This window comes from Anopheles coustani, chromosome X, assembly GCF_943734705.1.
Source record: "Anopheles coustani chromosome X, idAnoCousDA_361_x.2, whole genome shotgun sequence".
NCBI classification, from domain to species: Eukaryota; Metazoa; Arthropoda; class Insecta; order Diptera; family Culicidae; genus Anopheles; species Anopheles coustani.
Window position 1 is genome coordinate 1,622,266 of NC_071290.1, and position 9,498 is coordinate 1,631,763.

At 48.5% G+C, this 9,498-nt stretch overlaps 1 pseudogene; it reads left to right on the forward strand.

The window, feature by feature from the left end:
- Positions 1-2,731: 2,731 nt before the first annotated feature.
- LOC131268797 (ionotropic receptor 25a-like) lies at positions 2,732-5,578 on the forward strand (annotated as a pseudogene).
- Positions 5,579-9,498: the final 3,920 nt, after the last annotated feature.

The window sequence follows — 9,498 nt, forward strand, 5'->3', positions numbered from 1 at the left end:
AATCGTTTTACGTACGATTATTACCGTGCGCGGTCAAAACCATTCGTTTTAGAATAGTAGATTTACTTGTCCGTACTGTACTCTTCGCGAAAGAAAGGAAAACTGCTTTCAGCTTCGTTTGCATGTCGTTTACTGTGAGTAAAGGGTAGTTTAAGTGTGTTGCGAATAAATTAACGGGTTCCAATTGTATTTAGACATGTTCTATTGCGAATTTTAGTACTGTAAGAACTGTATTTTGTACGTGCGGACAAGAACATGCAGTTTTACTAGTTGTTTATAAACAAATGTTATCAAAACCGATTAAATAGGCCATAAGAAGGCGAATCGCAAGACTGTAGAGGCTAAATGCAGTCGTTTTTACACATTTTTGTATGTTTACACGCTCGTTTCTGATTTGAAGAATTAATAAAGTCTTAAATAAGGTTAAACCAAAGAATTTTAACCCTTTTTGTCGACTTATTATTGCGTATTATCCGAAAATATCTGTAAACCAACTTAAAATTATCCGAAAACAGTTATTTTGGTAAGTAAAACAACTTTTAGTAATCCGAAAATATTGCATTTTATGCAAAAAGATTTATTTAGGTAAGTTAAACAGTTTTTAATTATCCGAAAACAGTATAAAAAGCTTCAATTTATCCGAAAAGAATGAGTTAGGTAAGTTAAACTACTTTAAATCCATCACTTTTGGTAAAAAAATGGAAATTTGCATCCCCAAAAATCGGCCCAAAAGTACCAGTTTATGCTGAAAAATCGATAAAAATTTTGCTCCTGTTACCTCCTGAAAATCCTGCGCTCCTGTTAAAAAAGTTGAAATTTTCATCCTCAAAAACCGGCCCAAAAGTACCAGGCAAGGTCGAAAAATCGATAAAAATTTTGCCCCTGCTACCTCCTGAAAATCCTGCGCTCCTGTTACAAAAGTTGAAATTTTCAGGTCGAAAATTGTCGGGCCTGCTCGGGTTTGGGCCCCAAAAACCGTCAAAAACCGGCTTTTTGGCCGAAAAGTAACAGGAGCGAAGGATTACCAGTTTCGTAGGAGGTAGCACAAAATTTAAACCGGTTCGGCCGAACCGGTTGGCGGGAAACAGGTGACAGTTGGCGGTTCGGCCGAAACGGTTGACCGGTTATCCGAAGCGGTTGACAGGTGACAGCTGTCAGCTGACAGTTGTCAATTGAACCGAAGAGACGGTTTTCGCGCTAAAAAATGCAATTTTGGACCAAAAAATCTGATTTTTTCAGGATTTTGTCGGAAAAAAAGCCTGAAATTTGTAGTAATATTTTAGTTTAATTAAGAGTTATTAAACTTACTTAAAAATAACTCTTTTTAAGGTGATTAAAAGTTGTTTTACTTACCAAAATAACGCTTTTCGGATAATTTAAAGTTGGTTTACAGATATTTTCGGATAATACGCAATAAAAAGTCGACAAAAAGGGTTAAAATTCTTTAGTATAACCTTATTTAAGACTTTATTTATTCTTCAAATCAGAAACGAGCGTGTAAACATACAAAAATGTGGAATAACAACTGCATTTAGCCTCTATAACCTTGTAATTGGTCTTCTTATGGCCTATATAATCGGTTTTGATAACATTTGTTTATAAACAACTAGTAAAACTGCATGTTCTTGCCCGCACGTACAAAATGCAGTTCTTACAGTACTAAAATTCGCAATAGAACATGTCTAAATACAATTGGAACCCGTTAATTTACTCGCAACACACTTAAACTACACTTTACTCACAGGAAACGACATGCAAACGAAGCTGATAGCTGTTTTCTTTTCTTTCGCGAAGAGTACAGTAAGGACAAGTAACTTTATTATTCTAAAACAATTGGTTTTGACCGCGCGTGGTAATAATCGTACGTAAAACGGCTGCACACGCGCCGTACCGATGTTTGACGTGTTTTACCTCACCGACGTCGCACTTGCAAGTCACCCTAGGCTGTTTGGAGGACGACGGCGATCGATAGGACATTGGTATCCCTTCCCGACACAATCTTACGTCGTCTACACTGAACTAACACACGCGTAGCACCACAAGCTAATCCGGAAGCTTTTTCGGAAGGAAAATAGCTAGTTTCCTAAGGAATCTTTGGCCCCTGAAGACCGAGAAGAGGCACGGCATCAACGCGACTCGGTTCCATGATGCCTCGTACTACACACACTCTGGAAATCGAAGATTGGAGAGGCCACAGAACAACCGGTCTGTCATCATGCACTCAGGAAGTGAAGGTTGATCGGAAGGAGGCGAGGATGATTGAAGTAACTATTTAGGTCCAGCAAACTTAGTCACACGGACGACGTCAAGAGACTGGCGGTTTCGCTTGCCACGCAGCGGAGCGTTTGTGACGGGCACCAAACCAAGAACGTGTTGCTGCCGTTGTTTCTCATTGACGACGCTCTCCGCTTGAAGGTGGTCCAGATCCGGGCGGTCAAAGTTGTGCAAAGGATCCCAGCTGCTGATCTGCATGGACTTTCCGGCCAGCCATAAACCGATCGGTATCGGCCGGATTGATATATTGTGATCACCGGCAAAGCATCAGCAAGTACGTCTATTTGTATGGACCACTGGCTGTAGTTGTGGGGCTCGCTTTCGCATCGGTTTGCTGGACAAGTTCTCGCCCTACAGTACGCCCTGAAGGAAAGCTGCTGGTTCGCGTTGACCTCGTCCAGTCCCTTGACATGACTACTTCCGGAACATGAAGAACGCCGAGAACGTGCTGTACCAGATGTGGCGCAATCTGACGCTCTCGAGCGGCAACGATCCGGCGCAGTTCTGGGACTATCTGATCAAGGAGCAGTTCATCAACATTCTCGCCGCCATCGAGTGCGGCGGACGGCTTCCGGCGAGTAAACGAGCGGCTCGATGCTTTGCCTTCATCCACGATTCGGCCGAGATCAAGTACGCGATTCTGCGCAACTGCAACTTCACCGAGGTGGGCGAGGTGTTTGCCGAGCAACCGTACTGGATAGCAGGGCAGCCATCTGCAGGAAGCTCTGAGCTACTTCATACTGGAGCTGCAGAAGGAGCACTTCTTCGAGTCACTCACGGCAAAGTTCTGGAATAACTCGGGGCGCGGCCAGTGCCCGAACACGGACGACAGCGAGGGCACCACGCTGGAGAGCCTCGGTGGGGTGTTCACACTCTGGAAATCGAAGATTGGAGAGGTCACAGAACAACCGGTCTGTCATCATGCACTCAGGAAGTGGAGGTTGATCGGAAGGAGGCGAGGATGATTGAAGTAACCATTTAGGTCCAGCAAACTTAGTCACACGGACGACGTCATGAGCCTGGCGGTTTCGCTTGCCACGCAGCGGAGCGTTTGTGACGGGCACCACGGACGTGTTGCTGCCGTTGTTTCTCATTGACGACGCTGTCCGCTTGAAGGTGGTCCAGATCCGGGCGGTCACATTTGTAGCCCATCGCAAAGGATCCCAGCTGTTGATCTGCATGGACTTTCCGGCTAGCCATAAACCGATCGGTATCGGCCAGATTGATATCCTGTGATCACCGGCAACGCATCAGCAAGTACGTCTATTTGTATGGACCACTGGCTGTAGTTGTGGGGTTCGCTTTCGCACCGGTTGCTGGACAAGTTCTCGCCCTACAGTGCAAGAAACAACAAGGCCGCCTATCCGTACGAGTGTCGGTAAGAGATCAGGTTCCCTAAGATATTGTAACTCCTCCACTGTGTTCATTTCCGATTACTCCACTGACTTTCCCACACGCAGGAACTTTACGATGAAGGAAAGCTGCTGGTTCGCGTTGACCTCGTCTAGTCCCTTGACATGACTACTTCCGGAACATGAAGAACGCCGAGAACGTGCTGTACCAGATATGGCGCCATCTGACGCTTTCGAGCGGCAACGATCCGGCGCAGTTCTGGGACTATCTGATCAAGGAACAGTACATCAGCATTCTCGCCGCCATCGAGTCGGCAGAGCCAGTAGCGAGTGCGGCGGACGGCTTCCGGCGAGTAAACGAGCGGCTCGATGCGGACTTTGTCTTCATCCACGATTCGGCCGAGATCAAGTACGAGATTCTGCGCAACTGCAACTTCACCGAGGTGGGCGAGGTGTTTGCCGAGCATCCGTACTGGATAGTAGGGCAGCCATCTGCAGGAAGATCTGAGCTACTTCATACTGGAGCTGCAGAAGGAGCACTTCTTCGAGTCGCTCACGGCAAAGTTCTGGAATAACTCGGCGCGCGGCCAGTGCCCGAACACGGACGACAGCGAGGGCACCACGCTGGAGAGCCTCGGTGGGGTGTTCACACTCTGGAAATCGAAGATTGGAGAGGTCACAGAACAACCGGTCTGTCATCATGCACTCAGGAAGTGGAGGTTGATCGGAAGGAGGCGAGGATGATTGAAGTAACCATTTAGGTCCAGCAAACTTAGTCACACGGACGACGTCATGAGCCTGGCGGTTTCGCTTGCCACGCAGCGGAGCGTTTGTGACGGGCACCAAGGACGTGTTGCTGCCGTTGTTTCTCATTGACGACGCTGTCCGCTTGAAGGTGGTCCAGATCCGGGCGGTCACATTTGTAGCCCATCGCAAAGGATCCCAGCTGTTGATCTGCATGGACTTTCCGGCTAGCCATAAACCGATCGGTATCGGCCAGATTGATATCCTGTGATCACCGGCAACGCATCAGCAAGTACGTCTATTTGTATGGACCACTGGCTGTAGTTTTGGGGCTCGCTTTCGTATCGGTTTGCTGGACAAGTTCTCGCCCTACAGTACGCCCTGAAGGAAAGCTGCTGGTTCGCGTTGACCTCATCCAGTCCCTTGACATGACTACTTCCGGAACATGAAGAACGCCGAGGACGTGCTATACCAGATATGGCGCAATCTGACGTTCTCGAGCGGCAACGATCCGGCGCAGTCCTGGGACTATCTGATCAAGGAGCAGTACATCAACATTCTCGCCATCGAGTGCGGCGGACGGCTTCCGGCGAGTAAACGAGCGTCTCGATGCGGACTTTGCCTTCATCCACGATTCGGCCGAGATCAAGTACGAGATTCTGCGTGGTGATGAAGCTCCGAAGGCACTCTCCGGGCGAACTCTGGTCGCTGCCTACTGGCTGTTCGTGGTGGTCATGCTCGCGACGTTTACCGTAAACCTGGCCGCGTTCCTCACGGTGGAGCGCATGCAAACACCAGTCCAGTCCCTTGAGCAACTGTCGCGCCAGAACCGCTTCAAGTACACGGTCGTGCAGAACTCGTGCACATATGAATACTTACGGAACATGAAGAACGCCGAGGACGTGCTGTATCAGATGTGGCGCAATCTGACGCTCTCGAGCGGCAACGATCCGGCGCAGTTCTGGGACTATCTGATCAAGGAGCAGAACATCAACATTCTCACCGTCATCGAGTCGGCGGAGCCGGTGGCGAGTGCGGCGGACGGCTTTCGGCGAGTAAACGAGCGGCTCGATGCGGAATTCCCCGATGCAGAGAGCCTCGGTGGGGTGTTCGTCTGGACGCTGGTCGGGCTGGCGCTGGCCATGATCACGCTGTTCGGCGATGTGCAAAGGTGCTATCGGCGCAAAGAGCGGGCCAGAACCATCTAAGAATGCCTAAAAATGGAAGATCGAGCGAGGATTAGGTGTAGGAAGGTTAGGTTTACTCAATCATGTAGGTTTCTTGGGATATTTTTGTAACATACCTTAATATTTGATGAACAGGACACGGTAGGGGGCATTAACGTCCTTCCGGCAAGTAAAAATGCCGTGATAGACATAAAAAGAACGTAAAACTTACGTGAGAAGTTAGTAGCTTTGTAGGTTAGTAAAAGCACATGGTTTCAGAGGAAGTCACTTTGACAGAGTGGCGGTGACAGGTGAGTGGGCTTAGTGACAGGTGAGATGGCGTAGTGAAAGGTGAGAGGGCTTAGTGACAGGTGAGATGGCGTAGTGACAGGTGTTCAAATCAAACCGTTTTCACACTAGGACGGACAATGTTGCAATCGCTGTTACATTTTGGTGGTGTTTTCGTTAGATATAAATAGGATCAAACGATACTGCAAGTAGCTGTGAAACTAACAATGTAAATTCAGCTTGAGGATTGTTTTACAATAATATTTCTCCAAAGCATCTCATTAAATCTTTCGTAAACATCTTTGCACTAGTAATTATCTAACCCAAATAAATAAGGCAAATAAAGGTCGGTTTTCATGTCGGCCAAGAGTGCGTCGTTGTTGTGGTTGGCTCTGTTAATGGTGGTCATCTTCCAACCGGACATCTCTTTATATGGAACCAGTAGAAGGATGTCCCCCGAGTGGCCCCGTCTTGCTCAGTCTCGAATCTGAATCACGACTCCGATTTGGCTCCGATTCCGGAAGCGACCGATGTCTGGCGCTTGCGATCCTTGATGGGGTTGCCTTGTGAGGGAAAAAAAAGAGAGAGAGAGAGAGAAAGAGAGGCCTCTAGGTAAATCTAGGGCCAAGGAATCGATGCTACATTTTGCTTCCGTGAAGCTAAAAATATTTTGCATGAACTCTTCGAATGAAAACGCGTGGAAAATATGACACACCGTTCCGCGAGTTTTGGAAGAGGCAGAGGAACCGTTTTAAATGGCTTTCGATTGCATACTTCCGCCGGCCGGATATTGCACGCTCGGATTGCAGTAACAAGGCCCCCGTCCCTTTCATCCATCCATCGAACATGCGTGAAAGTGTGCCGCTTTGCGACACTTCAGAGGCGTTTCACACCTTTACCGATTGGACGAAAAGTGGAAAAGAAAACAGGCACAAATAAAAGCGCAAACATCCTCTGCCATGGGGTGGAAGAGGGGGAGGGGTAGAGCAGTTGACCATCCGGTTGGCAAAACAAGCTCGTAAATCCATCGTGGAGCATATTTCTTCCGTTCCCTTCTCCCTTCGCTTCTCTTCTCGAAGAGAGGGAAAAAGGCAGAAATTCGTTTAATGAAGATGATGATGATGCGATGATTTACGGATTCCAAAACACCCGGGCCGGGGGGACGGGGAGTTTCGTGGCCCCGACAATCAAACCGTTTGTCATCGGAAATAATCGGTCCGATTCCCCCCCCGCGGCTATGTGTGTGTGTGTGTGTGTGTGTGTGTGTCTGTGTGCTTGTTTTTCTTTCCATCCTCTTCGGTCGGCGTGCGCTTTTCCATCCTTTCGGCGCGCGTTCTGGTCGCATTCCGAGGCGCAGTGCGGGTTAGTGATGTGCAAACTGAGTCGAAGTGAGTGAGTGAGCCAATTCATCGCAATGAATGAATTGATTCTATTCACCAAGATGATTTTTTCGCACATTTTTTCGATAAATAATCAGTGATTACCTGATCAGTTCAATTCATCACTAATTATCCATCGAATAATCGCGTAATTTCAGTTCGCGAAATAGCCAATTCACTCGCATTGAGTCAATGTATTCTCACTGAGCCAAATCATTCTCACTGTGTCAATTCATACTGAGTGAATTAACGAATTGACTCTCTATTCTAACTCGCTCACTCTGAGTTGAATCACGTTACTGAATCGTTATTCTCATCACTAGTGCGGGTACATCTACCGGTGGTGGTGGTGGGGGTGGCTTTCCACCTCCCGCGTTTTCCTAGAAGAGGTTAACTCACACAAAGCGATAAACGGAGCGGATAAGCGTGGCTGATTTATACAAACGCCATGAAAGTCAACGCCGAAGTCGTCGGGAAAACGCGCGGTGTTTGAGGGAACCCGGGTTCGTAAAGGATATTGTCTTCCACTGCTCCTTTCTATTCCTTTTTATTAAGTACAGGATATTTGTGTGTGTGTGAGTGTGTGAGAGAATGAGCAGAATGAGGGTTTCGGAAGCGTGTAGTTCCGTTCCGAAGGACGCGTGAAAGAGTGCTCACCCTTGAATTCTCCCCCCGCCCCTCCTCCTTTTCCCGCACCCCACAACCCCCATCCCCCCAACGCCTCTTCCCGCCTCGTTCTCGTTCATCAAAGGCTTAATTAAAAAGCTCCCTCATTTAATAACACAAGTTATAGTAATCGTTTGCTTTCTGCACCGCTCGGGCTGATTTTCCACAAACCTCACCCCCTCCGACGCCCGGGCTCGTAATTCGAGCCCTTGACGCTGTCGCCTTTTTTCTCTTGTATGCCCCCCTCCCTCCTCCTGCCCCCGAGTGCCATTTGGTGCTTTGCTAATAGTGTGCGCGTCATTTCCGGATTCTTTAATAATAATTTGCTTTCTGCCCTAGAACGGAAGGTCCCGGATACGGAGAGGGGTGGGGGAGGGATGGTATCCCACTGCTTATGGGTGGCTTGTGTGGCATACTCCACCTCCCCCTCTCTTACATCTGCCCTTGCCCTTGCCAACGCTGGAAGGTTTGCGACAGATATTTCCACCATTTCCAGCAGCTATTTTTGGCCGGCGCGGGACTGGTTTTGCCCCTGACGAGACGTACATACCAACACCCGAGACCCGGTAGTAGTAGTTGGCCGTTTGGTGGAATGATTTGTCTCGCCCAGGTACGCACCCCCACCTTCGCTTCATTTTCAGGAGCTTTCGGGAGATGTGTGTGTTTTTTCGCAAGGACGGAAAATGTCGCACGAATTATGATGTCAAAGCGCACGAGAAAGAGCGAATGCAGCAGGGGAAGGGGGGCGGGGAGGTTCGTCGTTCGACTACCTTCCACATCCCGTCCCTCCCCCCGAGCCGCGCCTCCACTCCCGAGAGGAAGGGGAGAGTGATTCGGGCGATGTCACGTTGTCTTCATAAATTTCCAATGGAATTTAATAACATTTTATTTCCCCCCCAACCAACCGCCCCAGCGCCATTTGGTTTCCCACCCCTTGTTTCGGTGGCGTCTTGTAATGCCGAACAATGACAACCTCCTCCCCTTCTCATCCACCCCTTTCTCGCGGGGAGAAAAAGGTGAGTTGTTGTCTGGTGTGTAGAAAAGGGGTTTTTTTGCCCAGCATCTCCTAATCGCGAGCTGGCGAAAGAAATCCTTTCCCGGGGTCGACTCCTAGAGTGATGGCTGTGTGCGTGCGTGCGTGCGTGAGTGCGCGGCCTCAAGGTGTTGCCTTTCGATTTTCCTCTGCCGTTTCCCCAGCTCTTTGCGGTTTTTCCCCGCCTTTGGAGCGATGTCCTTTCGTAGCGCGCACCTTTGCCGGATCCCATTTTCTCCTAGATGGTAAAGAACCCGTTTAGGGTGAAAGGGATAAAGAAAGGGAAGGGGAATTGCATGACTCATTATCTGCGTTCGGCTGAGCTTGCCGGTGTTTGAGCCCCAAAACCTTTTCTCTAACCAGCCGGGTTTAGGCGTGAAAATAATTAGACACCCGTTCCGTTTTTCCCTACGACACTCTTATGAACAAAAACGAGAGGAAAAGTGGACGTGTATGGGGCAGTGTACTAGCATCCACTATTGTTAAATGTCTCCTTCTGTTAGCGTAATAATGTACCTGAAAAAGACTCAACAACAACACCGGTATTCAAGAGAGCGGTTTACGTGAATTATTTATAAAAGTGAAACATAGGGTAA